Source organism: Hylobates moloch, unplaced genomic scaffold, assembly GCF_009828535.3.
Source record: "Hylobates moloch isolate HMO894 unplaced genomic scaffold, HMol_V3 SCAFFOLD_5, whole genome shotgun sequence".
NCBI classification, from domain to species: Eukaryota; Metazoa; Chordata; class Mammalia; order Primates; family Hylobatidae; genus Hylobates; species Hylobates moloch.
The window spans coordinates 119,387,227-119,406,311 of NW_026652280.1; the positions used below are offsets into that span (position 1 = coordinate 119,387,227).

The window sequence follows — 19,085 nt, forward strand, 5'->3', positions numbered from 1 at the left end:
CCTCTAGTTTGAGTCTTTATACAGAAAAATAAGAGAGAAAGAGAGAAGGAGAGAGAGAGAAAGAGCGAGGAAGAGAGACAGAGAGAGAGAATTACCGTTGGTGACTACAAGAATATAACCACAATAGTAAATTCCCTGCATTAATGTACACTTCAACAGAGAGAGAAAACCAAGCTCAGAGAAGTTAGGACTATGATGTGGCCCAGATAGCAGCAAAACTAGGAAAGAATACCAGGTGTCTGGGTCTACAACTAGGTCACACTGCCTTGCTGCAGTTCCTGGAGCGTGATGGCTTTTTCGCTTCCTTTCCAGGTCTTTTTCAGTGCATGGAATAGAAATGCTGCCCTACTTTTTCTCCAAACCTGAGAACTTTGAGCAGAGTCCATAGTTAAAATTAATAAAGTTCAGAAATTAATTCTTATTGAAAATGCAATTATGAGAGTAATGAGATTTTGATTTTGAATTGTATAAAGGAGTAGCCCTTATGAATTATAATACTTGCATTTACTATTCCTCAAAGGAAGAAAAATCACAGTTTTATAGACTTCCAAGACAATTTTAACTTAAACCTCTGTTTTCTTACTGTTTGTAATAATGACCTTTCTCCTTAAGGTTTGTAATCAGTGAGTAATAGAATAGAGGAACAAAGAGTCATGTTCTAATAATTAATGCAGTGTGCAGAATCCCTTTAAGCCTGTTGCTCCCAGTTCTCCTGAGAGGGAAATGTCCCTGGCATCTCTTAAAAGAATCATGTGTTCCAATCTGGCTAGACATCCAATGTTCTTTTCTATGAGCCCGAATTTTTATTTTCTAATACACTAGTATTTTCTAAGAAAATCTAATAAAAATCATGAAAGAGTGAATAAGAAATGGAATGATCATTTAATATGAAAGCATGTGCCTACCATGAGGATTTTAATGAAAGGAAATGTACCTTCCAAATCCCAGGAGTTCCTGAGAATGTGAACCATCATCCATGGTCTGTCTTTGGGATCTGGACAACCTGAGAGCTCCCAAGACTGAGAACCTATCATTACTAATTACATAGATTAAATATATATTCCTCTTAACTTTGCAACACAATGACAACCACAAACTTTTTCAGCTCCTAAATACAGCCTCCTTAATATAGCACAGTAAGGAAAACTATATAAGTAGACCAGTTAGGTCACATGCTAATTCCATTACCTTAATTGCTTCCCCATTGTATATTGAATACCGAACCTATATATGGGCTTTATTAAATACTAGGCACTGTTTAAAGCATTCCCACACTTCAATTCTTTTTAATGTAACAGAAGAGGCTAAGTAACTTGCCTAAGTTCACATGGAGCCAGGATTCACACTCAGGAAGTCTAGCTCCAGATTTCATCCTCTTAATTGTTACTCAATATTAAAGTGAAGTCTGTGGCTTTGGTGTCTCCTTCTTTTCTTTTCTTTCTTTCTTTTTTTTTTTTTTTTTTTTGAGACGGAATTTTGCTCTTGTTGCCCAGGCTGGAGTGCAATGGTGCAGTCTCAGCTCACCCTCACCGAAACCCCCACCTCCTGGGTTCAAGCAATTTTCCTGCCTCTGCCTCCCGAGTATCTGGGATTACAGGCATGTGCCACCACGCCTGGCTAATTTTGTATTTTTAGTAGAGATGGGGTTTCTCCCTGTTGGTCAGGCTGATCTCAAACTCCCGGCCTCAGGTGATCCGCCTGCCTCGGCCTCCCAGAGTGCTGGGATTACAGGCATGAGCCACCGTGCTCGGCTTTGGTGTCTCTTTCTAACCTTGATTTCCACTACATTCCTCAAAGACCTAATGCTGCACCCATATAAATTTACTGATTCTGGCCCACATAGATCCTGTCACTGGGTCTGGACATATTGTTGCTACTTAAAATGTTAGGCCTTCTTGCTTCTCTATACACATTTGCACACACATTGCCCCATCAAAGAGCTGCTCCTTCTTCAGAGCTCAGATAAACTCCTATTTTTTCTGAGAAGTCTTCCCAGATTCTTTAGACAACATTAAATATTCCTTTACTACAGTCTGGAAGTATTACTGTTAGAACCACTGTCATTGCCCCTGTTGGAATTGGTTATATTTCTGTCTTCCTTAGTAAATGGAATAAGTGGTGTGCTCCTAGAGGGGCAAGATCCTTTCTTTTCTACCTCTACAGCCCACTCAGCACCACACAGTAAACATTTGCTATAGCAACTGAATTGAAGGCAAATATGATGGGTATTGATGTATGAATGTTCAATATACATATGTTCACATTTCCTGTGTAGACTCTCTATGTGCATGTAGCCATTTGCCTATGGTTATGTTTAGTCACTATTCTGGATATATGTGCTTTTCACAACAAGGGAGGACTGCAGAGCAAATACTAAATACAATCTCACGTCCAGTGTGGAGGCTAAGGAGTGTTCCATAGATCATCACCTTTGTCTTAGCACAACTACTGAAATAATGAAAAAATTAAATAATTCTTGGGGAATCCTGTAGTGCCCTGCTCATACGGACCATTGTTTTTTCCTTTGGCTACCTTCGGCAGTTGTGTAAATGTCAGATTTCCCCTTGTGAGCTCCTTGGAAATGACTGAGTCTTCCTTTGTAATCACTATGCCTAATAAATATGTAATGCTGATGAATGTCAAGATGGTATCATAAAACATTGAAACATTGTGTTTATGAAAATATTTATATTTGTTGAATGAATGAATTCATAAATGCACACCCCAGGCAAGGACTTGGAGAGTATCTTATTCTAACTCATTATTTCATTGCTGCAGCATCTGATGCCAAAGAGGTAAGGTCTTGCCATTGGTCCCAAGGCTGACTAGTGATGGAACTGGGATTCAAATACAAGCATTTTGCCTCATTGCCCTTGGCACTTGTTTTTATCTGCATGGTAAATTTTGGGGTTGGGAAGGAAATGAAGTTTTCTTTTTAACTAATTACATAGACTAACCTACACAGTCAAGGAACTATGTGATGGAGTTTTCTAGATAGTCCCTTCCCCCCACAAAAAAAAAATCAACTTTTTTTCAGCTTACTACCTAAAAACTTTGGGAAATGAGTACATTTCCCTGCCTAAGTAGGATATCCTGAACATAGTTGAATCTTTCTTCAATAATTTAAAATCTCACAATGCTTTGGGTTTATATCAGAAATCCTTGTTACCACAGTGTAATGGAATTGATTTAGGAAGTGGGGCTAATTATTTTACCTCATGGCACATTTTAAACATTAAAAACAATCATAGATCCTAGTTGTTTTGTCACTACTTGTTATCCCTACAGGCTGAGAATATGATGGTGGCAGAGAATGGAGATATGGTTGAGGAAGTATCATTTAATTCAAGATTTTAATTAGTTGGGTTCCAGTTAGTTTAAATTTGGTGGTCTGGGGCTGGGGGGGCGTGGCTTGGAGGCAGTCTCATTCTGTTGCCCAAGCTGGAGTGCAGTGGCTCGATCTCAGCTCACTGTAACCTTTGTCTCCTGGGTTCAAGTGATTCTCCTGCCTTAGCCTCCCAAGTAGTGTGGGATTACAGGTGTGCTCTACCACGTCCAGCTAATTTTTTTTTTTTGTATTTTTAGTAGATATGGGGTCTCACCATGTTGCCCTGGCTGGTCTCGAACTCCTGAGCTCAGGCAATCCACACACCTCAGCTTCCCAAACTGCTAGGATTACAGGCGTGTGCCACTGTGCCCAGCCAAATTTTTTTTCTATAACTTATGTATTACAGAGTAATCCCAGATACAGATGCATGTGAAGTAAAATAAATATATGTGAAATTTGGAGTAGAAAGAACAGAGGTTTTGGAGTCAGACAGCCCGGGCTTTGAATACCAGCTTCACACTGTCTGTGAGACAGAGAACTGGTTATCTAATTTCTCTGAATGTTGTTTTCTTTCATACAAGATGGAGATAATTATAAGAATCTCGTAGATGCAGATGAAGTAACATGCTCAGTTCACACTAGGAATTCTGTAAGTTTTGGTTCTTCAAATCCTCCACCCCTTGTCTTCCCAGTAAAAGATAAGGTAGTTTTACGATGTAATGCCACATACTGTAAATAATAGGAGTAATATAACGTTGATTTTCTATAGAACTGATTGCTCAACTAGAGTGCTCCCTAAATTAATATTGCGTGTTTTTTTTTTATTTTTAAGGGAATTGCAGAGATTTTTGGACATTTGTAGAATTAAGACGAAATGTTAATAGTATATATTCTTTTGGTTCCATTAGTAATATTGTCATTCTTGACTGAAAATGATGAATCTTACAAAACGGGAGATATTGAACAAAATTAATTCTACTTAACTTTTTAGCAGATTTGAGGAGCTGCCCTTGGGGGCATGTGTGAGCTGCTAGCAGAAACTTCAAAGCTGGATGAAATGAAGGGTGATACATATTTTTACTACCAGGCACAATCATCCCATCTTGCTGTGACCCTCCATGGGTTGCCTCTCTCTGGAAAGGTGTTAAAGGGGCAGGATTCCAGCTTGCGGGAGAAAGAGAGTCATTGGCAGCCTAATCCATCCTGGATCAGCCACGTGGAATTTCTCTGTGGGGGAGAGAGGAGTCCAGTTTCTATGACGATCACAGCTGCTCTGCCAAGACTGCCAGTCAGGGTGCCGGCACTGCTAATTACTATGCGGACATCCGTTCATTAGACTTTGACCTAGAATTACTGTTGTCTTTCACAAGGTAGGCAATGAATCATTGTGTTTGGCCCTTGCTTCGTCTCCTTCAGCCTAGGTTTGATTTGGATCAGAAATGCAATCTCTGCAGGTCATTACTTATCTTAGGAATGTTCCTAAAGTGCATCTTTTACAAAAGGCTAGGGTTTTATTAGAAAACAGAATATTAGTTACCACTCTAAGGGCTTAGAGGGAGCTGGTTGTAATCCAGCTCTGCCACTCAGTGGTTCTGTGATCTTGGGCAAGTTGTTTGGCTCCTCTAAGCCAGTTATCTCATCAGTAAAATGGGGATAGCAATATATCTATTCTCAGGGGATTGCTATGAGGTATGAACAGGGATGAGTTGGAAAGAGTCTCTGATGCCTGTGTTGGCAACCGGAATGAGGAGGGGAAACTGGATGGAGTGATACCTAGATAACTGGCACTCAAGATCCACTCGTGGCCAGCCACCATTTACATCACTTGGCTGTCTCCATTAATGTTGCGTCCTTAGTAATTCAGTTTACTTCTCTTCATCCTTTATCCCAATCTGTGAAGAAACCTGTGACAATCAAACAGCAATGTCAATTCAAAACAAGTTTTGTTAGTTCTCTCAGTAACCAACAAAAAGTGTTCATTTTGTTTTTGTAGAACTCCTATTTTAGATTTCAACCTTACTCCTAGAATTCTAGAGAGAGAGCTACAGATGTGGAGTGCTTTACTTTGGTTATGGAGTTGGAATATGCTAGGAGGAGGTAAACTCAGGTGTGTCCTACTTGAAGAAGTAAAACCAATGACTAAGAATAAACTTTTGTGGGGGCTTCTAATAATATATGCCAGATACTGTGGACATAGAGACAGTTATAAAAACTGGGGTCTTCATGATGAGGAAACATGCCCGACTAACTCTATCAAGGTCACCTAAGATTTGCAAAGAAGTGGGTCAGGTTTGAATCCCAGCTTCTCTACTTACCAGCTCTCTGATGTGAACTTCTCCCATGTTTGTTACCTGCAAAATTAGACGACACCTGTAAAGTTCTTAGCACAGGGTCTGGGACTCCAGGTAAACAATATTTTCTTATCCACGTACCAAATATAAATATTGTTATTAGAGTCATATATGAAGCCACTGGAAATGAGTGCTAGAGTTCCTCCAGGGAACTTTTAAGAGTGAGCTGAGAATTCAGCACCACTAACCTGTGGACCATTTCTGAAGGGGCAGTGTGATAGCAGAACAATTTCCAAGTGGAATTTTGTTGATGTTGAAAAAGCAATTGGACATGAACATAGAAAAAAATCTTTGGAAATTTCTATATTTTAAAAATATAATGCAAATACCCAAAGGAAGTTTAATTTTTTTGCTGAAGTTATATTCTGACTTTAAATGAAATGAGTTAATTTTCATTGTGTCCATCATTGTACCCCTGATGCTGGAGCCAACATTACGCCAACCATGATTCGCTGGAAGCAGCTGTACAAGTGGAGGGATTGAGCCTTGTGTTGCTAACTGTTGCAACTTGTGATTTTTTTCTCTGTGAACATGGATCTCCTCTAAACTTGATGAGTATTTTATCTTGCCATAATACTATATCTACCTAAATGTCGAATGTACTTTTTTCTCCAGCTGCATCCAAAACAATTTTTAATCTCCCCATACCCCTTTTGTTCTGCTGCTATTCTCTGCCAGTTACGCAAGGGACCAGAGCACAGATCCTAAGAGTGCCAGGAACAGGCAGCAAAGTCTCAGCATGTTCCTGGTGTGGGAGGAGATTCTATGGGTGAGTTGTCTGCCACATCTGGGGGAGGCCTGGATGATGAAAGATGGCAGCTGTGATGATGAGAGAGGAGCCAGCTTCTGGGAGGCAGGGGCAGGCTTCTCTCTTACTCCTTCCACCTCTACCCAAATACCATTTGTGTGAATCAGCTGCCACTTGGCTTTAAGGGATGTCGCTGCCAGATGCTCCCGTTCCCCCTTCTTGAAGCAACAGCCACCACCCTTCTGACCCCTCCACCTGCAGTAGAAGTCTTCTAGGGCCACTTAATGGTCACGGGGTGCAAGCACAGCAGCAGGCTTTTTTCTTCCACAGAATGTGTACAGGACTTTGATAGTGACAATGAAGGAATTGGAGCAGTCCCTGGTTGCGTCAGTGAGCATCTTTGCTGGCACTCTGTCTAACTTTGTTGAGCACTTCATGTGCGTGGGACTCTGTGCTAAATGCATTATGTGCAACATCTCATTTATCCTCACAGCAACCCTGTGAAATGGCTAGTGAGCATCTCTGGGCTTCGCAGCTGTGGCAAAGGGAAAAGGAATTCAAAATTCAGGCCCACTGTGCTGTATGACTTCCCTTTATAAACAATTACTCCAGAATGTGAGGTCCTGGAAGATCCTGCTGTTTGTAGTTCTGAATATGGAGGTTGTAGAAGACCCTGAAGAGTCCTGAGATTAGGGTCTCTTCCCAGCTATTGGAAGTGTGAAAGTTGTCAGAATCAAAGTAATCATCTTCATTTTTCTTTACGTACCTCTTATCTCCCTGAATACACACATTGTTTACTATGGCTCCCATACTGCAATGCCCTTTTCCTGAATAAGCACCATTTTCTTTTAGAGAGGCTTTCTCTGTTGGTTATTTAGGTTGACAGAGGGCAACAGCAGTGATACAGAGGAGCCTCTGAGGCACCTGGATTTCCCTTAGAACTCTCCCATTCTCTCTGGGGAAACAGCCAGTGAGGACACCAGGTCAGAAATGACAGCCTCCCGCAATGGCTGAGCAAGTAGCCCTCAATTCTGGCACTTGCTGCAGCCAATACTTCCATGTCTTTCCTTGTGGCTGCGGCTGGTTGCTCCAGGGTGCTCTGCCTCATTCATCTGATAGTGCCCTAAATATTTCTTGAATGGCATCTTAGTGTATGGACTCCATCTTATTGTTCTGCCTTTACCTGAATCATGGCGGTGACTCAGCTGGCCCATGGTACTGCCCTCTGACTGCTGTGCCTTGCTCATAATGCTTCTCATAACCTGAATTAGTGCCCAAGAGAGCCTCCATTGGCCCATGTTTGCAGCATTTTCCATTCTATACAATCTTCCACTATCCCTTTCCTCTTCCTCATATGCCATTTTGAAGCAACTTGGAAATTCTAGTGAGCTTTCTAGAAAGCTATAATCTTGGTATCTCTGTCCAGGTTCCCCTCATCTGTCTTACCCTTGTGGCTGCCCTCCTGATGGTTAAACTAGATTCACAAGATACTGAGATGCATGAACTGCAATATATCATTTGGGATTTTTTTTTGTTGCAATCAATAGAAACTATTCCTGGCTAACTTAACACAATGAAAAGGAGACAGACGGAGGGAAGAAGGGAGGAAGAGAGAGAAAGAGTGAGAAATAGAATCAACCCCAACAATTTCCTGTTCTTCCGTCATTATACCCAATATTTAATTTTTAGGAAACAAGTAGGTCTAGCTTGATCCATGCGTCCTTGATAGGAAACTTTTGCTAACTATCCCCCCAAGACTGCATGCCATGGGGATCTGACACGCCCTAAAGGAGCCATTAGAGGAAGGGGAAGTGAGTGCTACACGGGGAACAACAAACACCCACCAAAGGAAAGCGAAGGTTCCATGAGGACCTTCTAAAGCCTCTGTAGACATCACTGTGAAGACTTCTCTTAGATTTAGTTTCTTCACAGCCTAGAGTTCAACTTGGGTCATGAAAATAAATAATTTTCTCTAACAACAAAAGTTGCTCATGAATCATAGTTTTAACTCAAATTTTAATGAGGCCAGACATTTGTTTATATGTATTCATTTTTATTTTTAACTTTTAAGTTCAGGTTTACACGTGCAGGTTTGTTATATAGGTAAACTCATGTCACGGGGGTTTGCTGTATGGATTATATTTCATTATCCAGGTTCTAAGCCTAGTACCCATTAGTTATTTTTCCTGATCCTCTCCCTCCTCCCACTGTCTACCCTTTGATAGGCCCCAGTGTCTGTTGTTCCCCTGTACGTGTTCACGTGTTCTCATCATTTAGCTCTGCATGTGGCCCTGAAGTGCACAGGTTCTTAAAAGTCCCTCTTCTTCTAGACTCTTCACAGAACACAGATGCCACCGTACAGTTCCACAACTCCATTAAAAAGTGTGCAAAGGATATGAACATGTGATATTTCGTTTCCTGTTTCTGTGTTAGTTTACTAACGATAATGGCCTCCAGCTTCATCCATGTTCCTGCAATGGATGTGATCTCATTCTTTTTTTTACGGCTGCATAGTATTCCATGGTGTATATGTACCATGTTTTCCTTATCCAGTGTATAATCGATGGACATTTAAGTTTATTCCATATCTTTGCTATTGTGAATAGTGCTGCAGTGAACATACATGTGCATGTGTCTTTACGATAGAACAATTTGTATTCCTTTGGGTATATACCCAGCAATGAGATTGCTGGGTTGAATGGCATTTCTGTTTTTAGCTGTTTGAGGAATTCCCACACGGTTTTCCACAATGGTTGGACTAATTTACACTTCCACCAACAGCATATAAGCGTTTCTTTTATTCCACAACCTCGCCAGCACATGATATTTTTTGATTTTTTAATAGTAGCCATTCTGACTAGTGTGAGATTATATCTCATTGTGGTTTTGATCTGCATTTTTTAATGATTGGTGGTGTTGAGCTTTTTTCATATGCTTATTAATTGCATGTATGTCTTCTTTTGAAAGGTGTCTGTTCATATCCTTTGCACACTTTTTAATGGAGTTGTGGAACTGTACGGTGGCATCTGTGTTCTGTGAAGAGTCTAGAAGAAGAGGGACTTTTAAAAACCTGTGCACTTCAGGGCCACATGCAGAGGATTTTTGTATATCCTGTTAGTTTAGATAGTATTAAAACGTTTAGACTGACATACTTAAGGCTGAGCCTCTATACCTCTCTTAGGTGTCCATGCACATTCATTTGCATTAGTACTTTTGCATGGGGCAGGTATGGCCTTATGCTAAGAAACTGCTAGGCAACTGCCCTTCCTGAAGTCTCCAGGGATCTTGGCTATGGGTCTCTCCATCTCTGTTTTTATGAAGGCCCCTGTTTTCCCAAGCTAATTATAAAAAGGTCTCTTTAACAGCTTTTTTTTCCAGCTTTCTTCATCTGAGAAGGCAAGCACAGCAAGATCTTATGTGCTGTATGTGTTGTCTCCTCTGAGGTAGCTATGGAATCCTGTTCTAACACATTTCATTAGAAAGTGAAATTTAGGCCGGGTGTTATTACATGTGGCTCACACTTGTAATCCCAGTACTTTGAGAGGCCAAGGCAGGTGGAGTGCTTGAATCCAGGAGTTCAAGACCAGCCTGGGCAACATGGCAGAACCCCATCTCTACATAAAACACAAAAAATTAGCTGGCACTGGTGGTATGTGCCTGTATCCCAGCTACTTGGGAGGCTGCAGTGGGAAGATCACTTGAGCTCAGGAGTTAGAGGCTACAGTAAGCCATGATTGCACCACTGCACTCCAGCCCAGGTGACAGAGTGAGACCCTGTCTCAAAAACAAAAAGAAAAAGAAAGTGGAATTCAGCATAAATTTTAAATTCTACTAAGGGTCCTCATTAGTGAGATGTCACCCTACATCTAATTGTAGGGTGGTTTCACCTAACAGGCATGAGCTTTAGGGCAGCCTCCTTGGAAGGCGCTAGGTTCTTTCATGGATCTTTTACAGTCCATTCCTCTCTGTCTTTCTGGCCATTTTCAACTGTTAGTTTCACATAAATCTCTCTCTTCACTTCATACATCAAAATTTTGGCCCCTCCACAAACCTGACTGATCTCTGACTCTGTGTGTGTCCTCGGCCCTCTGACTTTTTGTGTGTGCTGTTCTAATAATACCCATCCACCTACTCTCCCCTGCAGGTGAATACCTTCTTGTACCCCCCGCTTTCTCCCTCCCTGTGACGGTTAATATCGAGGGTCAATTTGATTGGATTGAAGGATGCAAAGTATTGTTCCTGGGTGTGTCTGTGAGGGTGTTGCCAAAAGAGATTAACATTTGAGTCAGTGGGCTGGGAGAGGCAGACCCACCCTCAATCTGGGTGGGCACCATCTAATCAGCCGTCAGTGTAGCTAGAATAAAGCAGGCAGAAGAAGATGAAAGAACAGACTTGCTGAATCTTCCTGCCTTCATCTTTCTCCCTTGCTGGATGCTTCCTGCCCTCAAACATCAGACTCCAAGTTCTTCAGCTTTTGGACTTTTGGTTTTGAACCAGTGGTTTGCCAGGTGCTCCCAGGCCTTCAGCTATAGACTAAAGACCGCACTGTTGGCTTCCCAACTTTTGAGGTTTTGAGACTCAGACTGATCCACCACTGGCTTCCTTGCTCCTCAACTTGCGGATGGCCTGTCCTGGGATTTACTTTGTGATTGCGTGAGTTAATTCTCTTTAATAAACTCCCTTTCATATATACATATATCCTATTAGTTCTGTCCCTCTAGAGAACCCTGACTAATACACTCCTCCTCTCCATCCCAGGCAGCAGGTCCTTCCCTCCCTCTGTGCCTCTGTAGCAATCTGAGTCCACCTCTACCTTGCCACTCCTTTGCTTATAATCATGCTTTTGGGCTGTGTTCCCTACTAATGAGCCTTGGCACATAGCACATGATCAGTAAATTTCAGTGCCCATAATGAGAAGTTGTTTAGGGAAAATATCATCAGCATAAATTCCTAGAGGTTCTGAAGGATCCAAGTCAATTATCAGAACCTAAAACTATTGACAACAGTGCTTTGAACTGAGACGCCTTGATTATGAAGGGCTTGGGGTTTCCTGTGTTAATTTTTTTTCTGGTAATAAGTAGTATTTATTAAGAGCTCTGTTGGTGTATATCATATTAAATGAGTGTCTTGTCGGATCTGTGCTTGGAGGCCAAGAAACTAATGGAAACAAGCTCTAGCTGTTGGTACCATAAAGGTCATAATGATTATGCTAAAATCACAGTGTACTATTAAAGAAAGTGAACAACATATTGTGATTGTACTTCTCACTTTGCTGTTGGAGCTAACCCATCACTTTGTGGTTTACTACTGTGCTCTATGAAAGGAAAGAGAGCCCCTAAAAACTTGTTAGACAGAGACATCTCAAAGCATGTAACTGCAGAGAGCCTCTGAGTTAAATTTTGAAAACTGCTTCTTGAAATTTATCAGGAAACCTTAGCTTTATTAAAGATGGAAAATTTCAGTATCCTCAAAGGCGAAGGAGAGAGAGCTAGTTTAGGGATTTACTACAGCAAAAGGGAATTCAGAGTCCTGTTTTGTTGTTGTTAATCTTTGATTCTCACATTTCTAAATATGACCTTTGGAAAATATTTTGTTGTCCTCATTTTAAAATGTAACCGCTTTGAAAACACTAAACTATACCATTTAAAACATGTTATGCAAACTAAAAACGCATTTATACTTTTTTAATTCAAATGTAGATTTCCTCCTCAAACTGGGAGATTCAACAATTTGTTAGTTTGAATTATAACTTTTGAGTATTAAGACATCTGATGTGTGGCTTCTATTTGTACTCTTGCTCAGGCCCCAAAAATATACCAGGCAAGTCTGCTCTACCTAAAAATATTTTCCTTCTAGTTGTTCAGTCTATAACAATTTTTCCATCTCCTGACATGTGAGTTTACTTAAAGCAGGATATCCCGGGATTTAAGAGCAAAGTGGAGGGTTATAAATAACCAGAGTATCTTGATGCTGCTAAACTAATTGTTTTTAAGCAATGACTATTGAGACCTTTAAATATAAGATACATTAAAAATACAAAATACAACTATTGGTTTGTATCACATTATGAGTCAAGTAGGTTTATAAAATGAATAATAAAGATTATATAAATCGGAGAAAACTATAATGAATGCTAAATGAAAAACTAAGTTATAAAATAGGGTGTATAGTAAAATGCCATTTTTATTCTTAAAAGTATATATCACAAGAACAAATGGAAAGAGTACACACTAAAATGTAAAAGGTGGTTATATTACAAAGATGGAATTCCTGGTTATAGATAGATAAAGTATAAAACATATATATAATTATATATCTTTCTGCATTGAGTGTATGTTACTTTTGTACAAATGAAATTTAAATAATTATACAGGAGGAAAATATTTGATTGCTAGAGTGGTGAGAGGCACTGGATTTCTTTTCAATCTTAATTATATGATTATAAAACGGTTATATTTTGTGCTATGTTCCACACAGAGAAAATCTTTTTACAGAGTCAGATCTGTGGGAGCCTGGGAGGTTTCTGCTGAGTTTTTACAGTGTATGTTTAATTTAATTTTAATTGTAAGGAAGGTCAAAGGATTAAGTCCACACAAATATGATGGAATAAAGAGAGCTTTTCATTTTATCTGGACCTCCTATATTGGGATGTTTGCTTGCTTCTTTATAAGGAAGTTAGTGGACTCAGGATGAATTTCACATAGCATAAAGAATATCAAGATTTCCATCATATTATATTAATTTTGTGGCCATTAAACAAAATGGTGAAACATTTTTAGATGGGCATATTTTCTGTAACTGTTTCACAGATTTTTCTGAAATTTGGGCAAAGGTCATAAAGATGTTATTTATTGAGTTCTGTAGTTCACAGACCCACTAGCATTTTCATGAGTGGTTATATAGATTGTTCATCAGTTTTCCATTGTTCTTATTAAGGGTATTAAAATACTTAGATTTAAATTTTTTGACTAGTCATCTCTATCAGCCCCTAATAGAGTTCATGCAGCTTTATAAATTAGTGACATCTTCAGTCATTGCATTTATTGGCTAAATAATTTTTTATAAATTGGATTGTCTATGAACGTAAAAGCTTTGGTTCTAAAAAAAAAAAAAAAAAAAAAAACCTGAAAAGTTCTCAAGCTTTCCTGGTAGACCCTTTCATTGGTTCTCCTGTTAGAGACACCTAAACTGGCTGACACAAGGGAGAGCCAATAAATTAATTAGTTATTTAGTTTATTAATGTTGATCATTCAAAAAAAAAACCATTTCCCAACTTCCCGTTGAATCATTGCAATATTTAAAATTGTCAGTACTTTCTTTTTAAGCAACCAGCTCTTTGTGAATATCTAATGTTCCCACACTGGGCCCTGTTGGAGCTCTTGGTAGGTGTGGTGAGTACAAAGCAACAAGAGTCAATCATAAGGAGAAATCACGTGTGTGTCATGGGTTGATCTTAGATTCTGGCATCAGATAGACCTGGGTTTGAATGCCCGTACTGCTACTTACTGGCTTGGGTGCATGACTGTGGTCAATTTAACTAATCGTCATCAGCTTTAATTTAAAAAGCTTAATAAAATCCACCTTCCAGAGTTGTAGTGAGGAATCTGAATAATGCATATGACTGCCTGGCATATGGTTAAGGTAAGCCAGGCAGTGGGACCAGAATGAGAATGACATAAAAGCAGCTATGGAGAGGGAAAGGAAGAAGAAAGGCTATGGTAAAAACCTAAGGCAGTTATAGTCAAATGTGAATAGCAAACAATTACCAGGGAGTTTTCAAGGGCCCTTTGTATTTTAAAGATCTTCATGTAAGTAACTGTCATCTTTTCTTTTCTGGGGTTATTAGTCCTTGTTCTTTAGTCTTTCCTCCTAATCATCACTTTCCAAACCTTTAATTATCATTATGGCTTCTCTCCACAGTTTCATATTTCTCTCTCTGGTTGTAAACCCCAAGAGTTTGAACAGTACTCTGTGCCCATGGAGAGGGTGGGAATAACAGTGGCATCATACTTGTTCTCCCTTTTACTTTCTAACTATTTAAGAGAGATAGAAGTGAGTGGTAGAGACAAGTAAATACATGTGTCTTGGCTGGGCGCAGTGGCTCACGCCTGTAATCCCAACACTTTGGGAGGCCGAGGCAGGCGGATCACCTGAGATCAGGAGTTCGAGACCAGCCTGATCAACATGGAGCAACCCCGTCTCTACTAAAAAAATACAAAATTAGCTGGGTGTGGTGGCACATGCCTGTAATCCCAGCTACTCGGGAGGCTGAGGCAGGAGAATCGCTTGAACACGGGAGGTGGAGGTTGCAGTGAGATTGTCCCACTGCACTCCAGCCTGGGTAACAGTGAGACTCTGTCAAAAAAAAAAAAAAAAAAATACATGTGCCTTAATATATGCTACTGACCAAGCATGCCACAGGGAGCTCGTGTATTGATGAATGCAAACACTTTTAGAGTGCCTACTGTGTGCTGGGCACCGTTCCAAGTACTTTACACATATTAACTTATTAACCTCGTAGCAACTCAATCCAATAGGTTTCAATATTTATCCCCACTCTGTAGACCAAAGCACAGGAAGATTAGATAACACATCCAAATTTCCAGAACTAGCAAGTGACAGAACCAGGAGTTGAATCTAGGCAATCTGGCTTCAGTAAAGGCATCTGTAACCACTATGCTATGCTACATCATACTAGTTGAAGGCAGGAAGTCTTGAGTACTTGAATAAAGAGTTTGGAAAACATGTAGAAGTTTATTTGACAGGCTAAGAATGGGAGTGAGAATTAGTAGTTTTAAGATGAAGGACAACGGCAAATAGAAGGTTGGAGTAGAGAAGAGCCAATGGTCTCTGCTGTATTGGAGAAGTGGAAAATAAGGTCGGATTGATGAATTGGAGCCAAGTTATTTCACAGTGTATTATATTATCATCTTTTATGAAGAGTCTACAATAGGGTAGGCTACGAAGAACCACTGAAGATTCAGAGCTGGGAAATCTGATGAGAAGTAGATAGCATGGGAAGAATGAATTTAACAAAGTTACAGACCATGCCTAAGAGGTTAAGGCAAAGATGAAAAAAAAAAAAACAGACAATGCTTGGTGATAATTCGGATGAAAACAATGTAGCCAAATTTTCCATAATTTTGAGTCTAATGGACTGAGAGAGAGTGGGAGTGCCTAAGAATCAGAATTTTGCATTGGGATGAACTTTACAAATAATCTAGTCCAATTTACTTAATCGGTAGGAAAACAACAACAACAAAACAAAACAAACAAACAAACAAAAATGCACCAAGATCCAAGAGATTATCCCATGTCACACAGCCAGATGTGAGGGAGGCTGAACTAGAACCCTGGTTTTCTGCTCTCAGTCTCCTGTGTTTACCATTATATTGAGCTGGTGGACACTTGCTACAACTTACAACATTGCTTCAGCAAACAAACATCATGACCAGCTATTTGGCTAAAATGGGAGGGAAATTGAGAAGAGGAGCCATTTTATGGGAAATTTCCTGGGTCATTTTTGGATGGAAAGGGTAGAACTGGGCTGCACACAATTATTTTATACTTACAATTTCTCTGAATATAGAAAGGGAATGTCAGCTATGCTGTTAAAGTTCTTTCCCAGAATTTAGCAGATTTGGACGAATACTGATGAAAACCAGTTTATTTTTAATTTTTATTTATTTATTTGAGACAGGGTCTCACTCTGTCACCCAGGCTGGAGTGCTGTTAAAGTTCATTCTTGGAATTTGCAGATTTGGATGAATACTGATTAAAACCAGTTTATTTTTCATTTTTGTTTATTTAATTTTTTTTTTTTTTTTTTTTTTTTGAGACAGGGTCTCACTCTGTCACCTAGGCTGGAGTGCAGTGGCAAGATTGGCGCTCACTGCAGCCTCGATCTAATGGGTTCAAGTGATCCTCCGGCCTCAGCCCCTTGAGGAGCTGGGACTACAGGTGTGCACCACCACGCCTGGCTAATTTTTGTATTTTTAGTAGAGTCGGGGTTTTGCTGTGTTGCCCAGGCTGGTGTTGAACTCCTGGGCTCAAACGATCCAGCTGCCTCAGCCTCCCAAAGTGCTAGGATTACAAGTGTGAGCCGCTGCACTCAGCCAAAACCAGTGTATTTTTAAGGGAGAGCATTTTTTCTTTTCACTTCCAGAGATTCAGAACTTTAGATATTATGCATGAAATTTCACTAAGAATTGATAATTATTCACATAGAAACTGTGCAAAACTCATTTTCATTTAGAGTATATTAATTACTAATCACTGTATATCCTGATAATTCTTCATAACCCTCTGTTGAATTCCTGATGCACTTTATATTCTGAGATAATTAGGTAGAGCCAGAAGATAGCAATGTGTAATCTTTGTTCTATGGGATTAATTTATTACTTTCCTTCTACATCAAAGCCTCAGGGTTTAAAAAGCTTCATAATTGAATATTTATTCCTTATTTAATTGAAGTTACAAATTCCGCATCTAAAATAAATCAAGATAAGGGAATCCATGTTGACATGAAAGTTTTCTTTAAACATGTGTTGGTGGGAATTTGGGGGCACTGGTTTTACTTTATGGGAAAAAACCCTTTGATCTCACTCCATGAACTTTATAAATTGTAATGTGAAAACATGTTCTTGATGACAGCCTAACTGCTGTAGAGCCACGAGAGCTACAAGATCGATTTTTATGTTTCAGTGAAATGGATTTTACTTTTCTTGACCATTGAGCAAAATCTCTCTGTTCTACATTGAAATGAAATATATTGTTTGGTCCCTTCCTTTTGCAGTTGAAAACATCTCTGTCTCTCATTAAAAGCAGTTTTTAATAGCAGAGGAATTGCTTCCTTATTATACAAAATGTATGAAAGATAAGGGGAAGAGAAAAAAGAAAATAAGATAGTAGCAATTGCCATATAAATTTTTAATGAAAGATTTAAACTTCTGACTCCCTAAAAATTAGAAAAAGAACCAAGCTTCAAACTGAGAGCAGCATTTATTTCTAATATTAAACATAATGACTGTGGGTAACTATTTTTCCCCTGGGAGCCTCAATGAAGTAAACCATTTACTTTTTATCGGTACTTCTGGAAAGGAAATATTATTTCATTTGAAATCATTCATTTTAAAATTATTTGACTTGGACTTTAGCCCTGTTATTTTTGTAGCATAAAATAATATTTTTAAAGAAATATTTTTCAGGTTTGATTTGATTCATCATTTTCTTAATTCGAAAGATGTCTTATAATTTTATAATTAATGTTGGTTAAAAAAGAAAAGAAGATGTCTAGATAGGTTGAACAGGGAGTCTTCCCTAAATGAGGGTGAAATTACTAGCTCAAACATTATTAGGAAAATAATAGAAATGTTTATGCCTAAAAGTATATGACTCAAAAAAGTATCCCTACCAAAAGTGTATCAGCAGGGCTAGGTAGGTATCCTTTTAAGCACTATACTTTTCTTGAAAAAACATTGTCTTAGATAAACAGAATCCAGTTGAATACAAGTGGGAATATTTCTTTGGTTTTTAAAAAGAAACGTATAGAATGATTTGCTCTAGCTTTTCATACATGGGTGGGGACAGTGTGAGGACCAGAGGACCTGCCAAAATAGGGGCGAGTTCTCTGAGTCCATCACCCTATCTTTCTTGAAATTCTCTCCTATCTTGATTTCTGAGCTACAGAGTAACCTGTGTACTAGAGGACAGAAAGAAGTATTTTCTGTGCTGCTTCAGTCGTAATTTTGATTTTAAATTCTCCCCTCTGGGCTCAGAATTTGAGATGGGTTTAGAGAGAAGTGCAAATTCCTACAGAGATGGGTGAGAGTTTCTTGGAGGTAGGTGTCATTCTTCCTAGCGGCACTCAGAGAATAAGAGGAATTGTTCCAGCAGGGAATAGCATGAGAGTAACTACAAGGGTCAGGGGCCTTGGGAGGGAGGAGAGAGCACTGAGGTATAATAGCAATGAGGGGGTTGGTGTCATCAGTCTTAACAGGAAGAGAGGCTGCTCAGGGAACTGGAAATGTGGCTTGTAATGCCACTGACCCTGTGGCCATTTAGATAAATGCAGGTGCTGTTCTTACCAGGTAGGGGAGAAAGTGCAGCTTTGGACAAAAAGTTCCAATGTGCACATGGCCAAAAAGGCAATCACAAGGATAGCAAGTACATTCTCTACAACTAGGAATAATAGCATGCTTTATTTTGGATGTGTACTTTCACAAAGCATTAGATAGTGAACAAAGTCAGAAGGAAATTGCAAACTCTGTGAAGAATAAGATTTTTGTCTGTCTTATTTACCCCTAACTCTCTAGCAATAGAAAAAAAGGGTTGTCTATAAAAATTGACCCATAAATGAAGTAATTGTCACAGGCAAATTGGAATCCTAGAAGGGGAACGAATGGATTCGAACAAGGAAAATCAACCCTTAAAGCAGAATCAAGACCTGTTTATAGCTGTTGCTATCAGAGCTCTCCTAATCTCTGGAGAGGAGGAACTATACTTCAACAAGACCACAACTGTATGAAACCTATGTAATAGGCCTAAACTAATATTTCATGAAGCAGGTATGGTTTGCCACTAAGTTGCCCCAAATATTTTTCACTTATTTCTTTTTTCCATTAAAGATCAAATTCAAAAAACATTTTTGGGCTCTATA

At 39.3% G+C, this 19,085-nt stretch overlaps 1 long non-coding RNA gene across 1 annotated transcript in view; it reads right to left on the bottom strand.

Moving 5' to 3' along the window:
- Positions 1–4,124: 4,124 nt before the first annotated feature.
- The window catches only part of LOC116469687 (uncharacterized), a 29,980-nt gene continuing 15,019 nt past the window's right edge, over positions 4,125–19,085 (bottom strand). Inside the window, exons 2-3 of the long non-coding RNA XR_004248317.1 lie at positions 5,102–5,232; positions 4,125–4,555 (exon numbers count right to left, since the gene is read on the bottom strand). This is a non-coding gene — a long non-coding RNA (uncharacterized LOC116469687). The remainder of the gene's footprint in view (positions 4,556–5,101; positions 5,233–19,085) is intronic.